This window comes from Suricata suricatta, chromosome 9, assembly GCF_006229205.1.
Source record: "Suricata suricatta isolate VVHF042 chromosome 9, meerkat_22Aug2017_6uvM2_HiC, whole genome shotgun sequence".
Lineage (NCBI taxonomy): Eukaryota > Metazoa > Chordata > Mammalia > Carnivora > Herpestidae > Suricata > Suricata suricatta.
Genome location: NC_043708.1, coordinates 102046166 through 102055819, shown reverse-complemented (window position 1 = coordinate 102055819; position 9654 = coordinate 102046166). Strand labels below are relative to the sequence as shown.

Below are 9654 nucleotides of genomic sequence, written 5' to 3'. Positions count from 1 at the left end.
TGGATGGAAGCTCTCTCTTCTATTTTTTTTAGTGAAAAAGCAAGCAAAGTGAGAGTGAGGATGGGAGAGGGAAGCACAAAGTTTGAGGAGATGAGAAGGTATGAAAGACTGAATAGATATGAAAATGTACTAGGACTGCTGTTAAGTATTAAAGGCCCACTTAAGGCTAACAGTCATGAAGTTAAAAGTGAGAACAAGCAGAATAGCTGTGTGGTTTTCTCCAGCCACATTTATATGCACACATCCAGGCATGGAGAAAGCCAAAAGTCAGATTTAACCATGGTTGGGATTGTGTCAATGAGCAATTTAAAAATGTATAAAAGGAATTAATTATGTAATGGTAAGGTAATGGTAAGGAGGGAAGTAAAGATCTGAAAAGAAATGAGATGCACAGAGCAGAAGGTGGTGCGGTCAAAGGATTAATGCAGCTGAGATTCTAGAGGAAGGGAGTAGAAAGAAAGATGGTTGAAGAATAAGATGCTTGAAATTCAGATAACAAGAAATAAGCTCTAATTGACTAAAGAGAATAAATATTTTAGGCTTTGAGGACCCATAGTCTCTGCTACTCTGCTGTTGTGGTCTGAAAGAAGCTGTAGACAATATACATGAATGAAGGAGTAAGACTATATTTAAATAAATGTTATTTACAAAAATAGCCCGGCCCTGGGGCGCCTGGGTGGCTCAAGTCGGTTGAGCGTCTGACTTCGGCTCAGGTCAGATCTCACATTTGTGGGTTTGAGCCCCGCATCGGGCTCTGTGCTGACAGCTAGCTCGGAGCCTGGAGCCTGCTTCCAGTTCTGGGTCTTCTTCTCTCTCTGCCCCTCCCCCTCTCATGCTCTGTCTCTCTCTGTGTAAAAAATAAATAAAACATTAAAAAAAAAAATAGCCCGGCCCTGAGGCAGTAGTTTAGGATATGACCACTGAAGCAGTAGCTGAGACAGGATGAAGGACAAAATCACTGGGAGAGAGATGGTCAAGGAATTAAGAAGCAAAGGTGTTGGCAAAATGGTGATAAGGACACTGGATTTACAAAGAGTTAAGCCCAGAAACACTGCTGGAGAGAGTGACTTTAAAGAACAGGGGGTGGGAGTGTGGTGGAATCTGTGAAAATGGCAGAAGGATCTCTGAAAACTCTCTCCTCCATAAAAGCAATAAGCAAACTAGCAAAAATTGTCAGAATCAAGTTCTAAAAAGTAACCAAAGGCTTGCAGCAATCTGAGGAGCATTTTATTCCAGAATAACAGCTCATATTAAATAGTGAGGTTCAAATCTGATATTGAATCTCAGTAAGAGCAGTGAGCCTTGTGGCATCTTAACTTGCCTTATCCCCACTGCCTTCTCTGAAAAAATCAATACCCTACAATCACAGTGAAAAGCAGCAACCTGACAACCACTGAAGGGACGGAAATGACCAGGGCTTCTTCCAAGCTTCATTTCCAAAGAATTCTCATTATTTGACCTTTCTGGTGGTTTCCTGGAAGACCCCACTTTGTGAGATGGTCTAGATTTGACCAGACTTAGATTTTGCACATCATGAAAAGCTTTTTCCCTCGACACTGGGAACATCTCAAGAAAATACTTGCAGACACAAAAGTGTAACCTTGTGCTGCCTGAGGCAGTGGATAACAGGTAGGGCTAATAACAGACTAGCCAAAGAGCTTAAAAAGAAAGGTAGGGAAGATGTCCTTAAGGGCTTGGAAAAGTTCTGACAGGGTCCTGGGACTCTAAGAAGTCTGCATGCATGCAGAAGACTGTGTTTTTGCCCAGGGCTAAGCACATGCTTAGAAAAGGCCTGAGAAGACTCTAAGCTCTCACACTCTGGTGGACTTTGAGGCTTTGCACAGCAGAAAGTGAACGCTAAACCAGAGCGTCAACTGCCTGGCTGAGTGTTCAATTCTAGATGCAGCAAACCTATTCTTCAAAAACTAGGAGAAATTAAGATTCTCCCAGATAAACAAAAATAGAGAATTCAATGCTAGCAGAACTCCCATACAAGATACACTACAAGAAATCCTTCCACCTGATAGAAAAGGACATAAATCCACAGGAAGAAATAAAGAATACCAGTACAGTTAACTCCACAGTTAACTCCACATAAAATCAGAAACTCAGAGGCTTACAACAACACAAATTTACTATAGTTCTGGAGATCAGAAGGCTGACATGACCCTCACTGGGTTAAAGTGAAGATGTCAGCAGGGCTGCATTTCTTTGTAGAGGCTCTGGGGGAAAATCTGTTCTCCTGCTTTTTCCATTTAGAGGGGATCTGCACTCCTTGGCTCAGGGCCTCTTCCTCAACCTGCAAAGCCAGCAGTAAAACAGCTTTAAATTTCTCTCTCTTACTTTCTGTCTCCCTCCTTCCCTTATAAAGACCTTTGTAATTACATTGAGCCCAAATGAATAATCCATGCTAATCTCTCTAAATCCTTAATTATATATATAATCCCTCTTGCTGTGTAAGGTAACACATCACATGTTCCAGAAATTAATAAGGCAGATAAAAAAAAGTTTATTTTGAGACAGAGAAAGAGAGAAGGAATCCCAATCAGGCTCCACATTGTCAGCAAAGAACCTGATGTCGGCTTGAACCAACAAATCATGAAATCATGACCTGAGCCGAAACAAGTCAGCAGCTTAACTGACTGAGCCACCCAGGTGCACCTAAGGCAGACGTTTTTTGGGGGGAGTCATTACTCTGCCTTCCACAGTAAAAAAAAAAATAAATAAAAAATAAAAAAAAAACCCAGCAGGTGTTTATCTTTTGTTTGTAACTCTTTCTTTCTCTTATTTGATTTAAAAGGCAACTGAATATAGCAATAATTCAATTTGTGGTGATGGGCCATACTGTTTAAAGATGTTATTTGTGAGGCACCCAGGGGCTCCTTTGGTTAAGCATCTGACTCTTGATTTAGGCTCAGGTCATGATCTCATGGTTTGTGACTTCCAGCCCTGTGTTGGGCTCTGTGCTGATTATCACAGATCCTGCTTGGGATTCTCTCTCTCCTCTCTCTGCCCCTCCCCTGCTCACTCTCACCTTCTCTCAAAAATAAATAAGCTTTAAAAATTTATTAAAAATAAGATGTCATTTGTAGATAACAGCACAAAAGACAGAGGTGGGAATAGAGAGCTATATAGAAACAATTTTTACATACTACTAAAATTAAACTGGTATTAATCCAAACTCGATTATTATAAATTAAGATGTTAACTGTAATTCCCGGGGCAACCACAAAGATATTAACTCAAATATATTAAAAGAAACAAGGGAATTAAAATGGTACACTAGAATATATCTATTAACACAAAAGAAGACTGTCATGGAGGAATAGAGGAACAAAAATAACATAAGATTTATAGAAAGTAGGGGCGTCTGGGTGGCTTAGTCAGTTAAGCGTCTGACTCCAGCTCAGACCATGATCTCATGGTTTGTGGGTTCAAGCCCCACATCGGGCTCTGTGCTGACAGAGCTGTCTCCCTCTCTGATCCTTTCCTGCTCACATTCACTCTCTCTCATACCCACACACACCAATAAAAATAAACAAAACAAAAAAAGATTTATAGAAAGTAAACAGCACAATGGCAGACATAAATCTTATCAATAATTACATTAAGTGTAAATGAATTTAAACATTCCAATTAAGGAATTAGGAGAAGTAACCTCAGGGTCTATAAGATGACTAAAACAGACAATGACAAAACGAACCTAGGAAGTTTTAGAGAAAAGGAAGACAACAATCTGCAAGTGAGGAAAGAAAAAGGAGGACACCAACTCCACTGTTCGGCCTAGTGGTATGAGGAACGTGAGAGAGAGGTCACACACTGCTTGAGACGACTGCAGTAAGGCAGGATCCTTTGGGGATGTTTATAATCTTTTTGGATATAAAGAAAGTAACAGTTTTTATTCAGTACAACTTTTCGACCTTTTGTTTCTTCTCTTCCCTTTCATGTCATTCACATCCTGAGAGCTAAGAAAAAAAATACTCATCTATATTTTCTTTTTATATACAAGATTCTTAAATTAGTCCCTCAGTTCATTTTGACCTTACTGTGGACTCTGCTGTAAAGAATCTCTTAATTTTCTTTCGTCGAATCAGAAGTATGGAGAGGAAGGAGAGTAAAGGAGACAATGATGTGTCCCAGGAAGAACAATGAATTAAAAGGTAGCAAGCAGTACTGACATTTAATCCAAACTGCACTACAAAATCAGCGGGTGGCAGCAGCTTGATCTCTAATCTGCCTCCCTCTTCCTCCACTACCGCAGTTCAACTCCACATCATCTCTGGTCTACGGCTATAGGTTATTGCAATTATCTCCGAGTTGGCCAAGATGACAATGGTTTCTCCTTTTTCCAGGCCATCCACAAAGCCTAGAAATACAGTCCTTAAAAAACCTTAAGATGAAGGATTTTTACCTGTGGTTTATATACATCATTCCTACAAATCATTAGGAAAAAAACCCGATTCAACAGAAAAATGAAACACGTATGAACAAGCACAGAAGAAATAATAAATGACCAATAAATACATTTAAAAATAACATTCAATCACATTAATAATTGGGAAGGCACAAATTAAAATGACCACGCATCTCTCCCATCAAATTAGGAAAATTAGAAAGAATAATAAATACTCAGTTTGGGTAAAGATATCTGTGTATTAAAATCCTGTTTAGTAGTGCTTGGGTGGCTCAGTTGGTTAAGCATCCGACTCTTGATTTCAGGTGGGGTCATGATTTCACAGTTTCATGAGATTGAGTCCTGCATTGAGTTCAGCATGGAGCCTAGAGCCCACTTGGGATTCTCTCTCTCTCTCCCCCTCTCTCTGCCCCTTCCCCACTCATGTGCATGTGTGTTCGCGCTCTCTCTCTCTCTCTCTCTCTCTCTCTCTCTCAAAATAAATAAGTAAACTTCAAAAAAACAAAATAAACTCTTGTTTACACTGAGGAGTTTCATATTTAATAAGGAAATCCAAACTCCTTAAAATAACATTAAGGATTTTCATAATCTTGGCTTATCTTTCTTTTCTCTATACTTACCCTGAGCTCTACACACACACACACACACACACACACACACACACAAGAAACAATGGAACATGTCAGAGTTTTCACCTCCCAACAATCAGGGTCATAGTGTTCCTATTGCCTGAAATAATCCTTTCCTTTTATCTCCTCAGTGCAAATGATTTATTTCCTTTCCAAATATAATTCAAATAACTCTTCCATGATGTCTCCAAGTTTAGTTGTCCTCGCCTTTGTGTTCTCACAGCAGCTTGAAACTCAAAAGCCTTTAACACTCTTCCACTGTTAGTTATCTGTTGATAATTGTTTTCCTAATGGACCAAGGATGGAGGCTTTTGAGATTCTAGTCTTTTTTTCTAGCACTGAGCATATAGTTGGTACTCCATGAAAACTGAATTAGTAACATTTCACCTACTACCTAAAGCTAATAGCAAAGATTTCTTCATTTCTCAAAGTCTACAAAAACCAGGGTTATTAGTATCTTAAAACGACACTTCTCCAACATACCACTGTGTCCAAACACCAAAACCAACTACCTTATATTGGTAATCTAGGTTTTATTACTGGTCATCCACAAGGCTAAAAAGAGCTCAATATTGCTTTTATCAATATGTGATCTTAGGCTAATTAGAAATAAAAATAATGCTGTTAGAAGTAACTGTGGAAGACAACTGACTCTATGTTGAGAGACTGAAATTGGCCAGGGTAAGATTATTTATGCCATAGAAATTGGTAAACACTACAAATAAGCCCTGCTCCATTCTCCAAGCTGGTTAAACATTTACCAGCATACCAGTGGACAAAAATATATGTATTCTAATAGGACAGCACTGTGAGTAAACAGTAGTTTGTTTTCCATCTTCTTCAAGAAGCTCCTGATCTAGTCTAAACTCATATATTTCCCCTAATTTAGAACTTCTCAAGTACTGTCACCTATGTCAAAAAATTGTATTTACATTCGTCTAATTCATTCAATAAATATTTACTGAGTACCTATAGCACTGTCCATATTGATGATCAATTGTTTTACTCATTTCCTTTTTTCTTTAACTGAACTAGGTAAAGCTTCTTGAAAAAGAAGTGGATTATCAGTAAGTATTTAATGGGGAATAACTGGCACAGCAGACATTATGGTGGACTCCCAACAGCCATTTAATCTGAGACGACCAATCTAAGACAATCACTGAAATCTCATTCCCCTGGTAGTTTAATAGAGGGTTTATGACCAAGTTGTGGTCAAAGAGATATGAAAATAAAAGTCTGCTGGGAACTTCTGGGAAAGGCTTCCTTGCTCCTAAGAAAAAGCAAATTTCCCTTCTTAACCTCTTGTGGTATTTGGATTAAATATTTATAAATCTGCAGCCACTGCATTTTCCAAAACCAACCAAACCAACCAACCAGCCACAACAAAAAAAATCCCAAACCTGACTTACCATGGAAATTCTGTTAAGACTGATAAGAAATTTCCTTATTAAGCCGTTTAAAATAAGAAACACAGTTCCTGTTACTTGCAGCCAAAAGCATATTAACTGATAAATCAGAAATGTGGACAAACTATGCAGTATACTAGGATTCTTACCACAGTAAAATTTATTGTGAGACAGTAACTAATTATATGAATTTGCTTTTTATTTTATTTATGTATTCTTTTTTTGAGAAAGAGAGAGTGCTTGGGCAAGCAGAAGAAGGGTAGAGAGAGAAGAAAACAAAGAATCTTGAGCAGACGCCATGCTGAGCCTGAAACGGGCTCAATCTCACTACCTTGAAATCATGTCCTGAGCCAAAATCAAGAGTTATCCTGTAGTAGGGTGCCCTCCCTAAGGAAAGAAAAAAAACCTTAAGGCAACTTGGCTATATGCATAGGTGATAACATCCCTCACAATCTTGTAACTGAGACCACTTAATCAGACTGCATGTTTGTGTGTTAGCATATATGGGAGACAAAGAAGTAAAAAAAAAAAAAACATTAAAAAAACCATGAGGTACTCAGGTCTCAGTTCTTTGGGTATGAACCCAACTGAGCACTGGCAGCAGGAGTAAGGTTGCTTCCTATAAAGAAAAGCCTTGGTGTCAAGACTGTCTGTAAGAGAATCCTGCTACAGTCCCAGTGTATGTTTTTAAAAGAGATATTTTATTTTATTTTAATGTTTTTTATTTATTTTTGAGAGACAGAGAGAGACAGCGCAAGCAGGGGAGGGTCAGAGAGAGAGGGAGATACAGAATCTGAAACAGGCTCCAGGCTCTGAGCTAGCTGTCAGCACAGAGCCCAACATGGGGCTCGAACCCACAAACTGTGAGATCATGGTCTGAGCTGAAGCCAGGCGCTTCACTGACTGAACCACCCAGGCGCTCTGATATTTTATTTTAAATAGACTTCACACTCAATGTGGGGCTTGAACTCTACACTGAGATCAAGAGTTGCACACTCTACCAACTGAACCAGACATGGAACTCAACTGTGTTTTTTCTTTTAATTTTTTAAAGTTTATGTATTTTGAGAGAGAGCACACCTATGAGTGGGGGAGACAGAGAGAGAGGAGACAGAATTCCAAATAGGCTCTACATTTAGCACAGAGTCCTACGCAGGGCTCAATATCATGACCATGAGATCACACCTCAGCTGATACCAAGAGTCCAATGCTTAACTGACTGAGCCACTCAGGCACCCGCCCTCAATTATGTTTTAAATTATGTTTTTTTCTTTAACATTTTCCTCCAAGTCATACAACTATTTTTTAAGAGATCAAAGTTAAACATGAACATAACTAAATAAATCAGTTCTACAAAGTATTTTAAGAAAAACAGTAGCCCTCGCCTCTGTTGCTGTCCCATTTCCAGGCCCTAGAAGCAAAACCACTGTACTTCTTTTACGTGATTATTTTGGAGTTGATCTCCATGTTTCTAAATGACACGCTCATGTTGTTACCTCTTAATTTTTCAGTTTTAGGAACTGTCTATTGATTTTCCACTTTGATAGATGATGATTTAGAGCTCTCTTCTCCTATACCCATCACAGACATGCGTCCTTTCTATCTCACCAACTGTCCTTTATAATGATACTATAATTTTGATTAGCTCACTATTCAGTGTACACTGTTGTAAGAGCTATATATGCCTATTCACATTTGAACTAAATAGTAAAAATCATGATTCCTTTTCCTTTCCTGCACAACTTTTGCTTTTCCTGTAAATATTCCTTTTTAATTTACTTAGATTTTTATGTATTATTATTATTTCATCCCAGAAATTTTTTGTCAATTGTCTTCATTATCTTTCAAGACACTAAGACCCACCAAATATTCTACTTCATCTTCCTAAACAAGTCTCTGTTCTGGGGGTGCCTGGGTGGCTTACTTGGTTAAGCATCTGACTTTAACTCAGGTCATGATCTTATGGTTCATGGGTTTGAGACCTGCGTTGGGCTCTGTGCTGACAGCTTAGAACCTGGAGCCTGCTTCGGATTCTGTGTCTCCTTTCTCTGCCCCTCCGCCTCTTGTGTTCTGTCTCTCTTTGTCTCTCAAAAATGCATAAATGTGAAGGAAAAAAAAAAGAAGTCTCTGTTCTGGAGACTTCAAACTTTCTCCTACGTGGACTGGCCAGCCTTAGTGCTAGTAAATTATAGTTTATCTGAAATCTCGTTCACTATTTGGAGGAATCCCCCAGACTTCCTTCCTTTCTTTCTTCCCTTTTTAAGAAACCCTTGCCTTTTAGGGGAGCCTGGGTAGCTCAGTTGCTTAAGTGTCCATCTCTTGATTTCTGCTCAGGTAATAAGCTCACGGTTTGCCAGATCAAGCCCCATATCATACTCTGTGCTGACAGTGTGGACCCTGCTCAGGATTCTCTCTTTCCTCTCCCTGCCTTTCCCCTGCTTGTGCTTGCGCTCTCTCTTTCAAAATAAATAAACATTAAAAAATTTTTTTTGCCCTTTAAAAATTTTATAAAATTTAAGTATAGCTGACATATTACTTTCAAGTATACAATATACTTGTGATTCAACAATTATATACATTATGAAATGCTCACCAACAATAAGTATATTGCAATATTATTGACCATATTGCTTGTGTTGTGCTTTACAAATGGAGGTTTGTACCTTTTAATCCCCTTCACCCATTTCGCTTATCCCCCCCAGATCCAACCCCTATGGCAACCACCAGTTTGTTCCCTATATTTATGAGTCTATTTCTAGCTTTTCTGGCTGACTGGATTTCCTGTTTCCTCTCTCATACGTCTTCCTCTTTCCTGGTTTATACCCTTATTTTCTGGAGAACATACTCCACCAGCTTCCTAGAATGGTGTATGGGAAGTATATTTTTTGAAAAATTACAAGTTTACTCTCGTTTTTCAGATAAGACTGATAGTTGGGTTGAATAAAAAAAATAAAACCCTCTAGAGCTTTTCTTGGGCACAATGTCTGACAATGATGGGTACTGACTTTCTTTTTAACCTTTAGAACAAAATTTCAAGGTTGAGTTCTGAATTAACATAGAAACTGAGGAGAACCTGACTATGGAAGTATGTACAGAATTTATCATACATGTAAGCTAGCCTAGTTAGGGTTAATGTTTAAAGAAAGCCTCATAAAATTGGCACCAAGTAGGCACTGAATGAATGTTAATAACAAAATCATATTTA

At 38.6% G+C, this 9654-nt stretch overlaps 1 protein-coding gene and 1 long non-coding RNA gene across 4 annotated transcripts in view; one reads left to right on the top strand and one right to left on the bottom strand.

The window, feature by feature from the left end:
• The window catches only part of ZNF609 (zinc finger protein 609), a 212111-nt gene that overhangs the window by 99377 nt on the left and 103080 nt on the right, over window positions 1-9654 (bottom strand). The gene's annotated exons all lie outside the window — the stretch shown is intronic.
• The window catches only part of LOC115301037, a 102184-nt gene that overhangs the window by 49311 nt on the left and 43219 nt on the right, over window positions 1-9654 (top strand). For 2 of the 3 annotated variants that reach the window (XR_003912950.1, XR_003912949.1), the window contains exon 5: window positions 6079-6294. The exons of the other annotated variant lie outside the window; for it this stretch is intronic. This is a non-coding gene — a long non-coding RNA (uncharacterized LOC115301037). Of the gene's footprint in view, window positions 1-6078; window positions 6295-9654 lie in introns of those variants that run through there. 3 annotated transcript variants of the gene reach the window in all.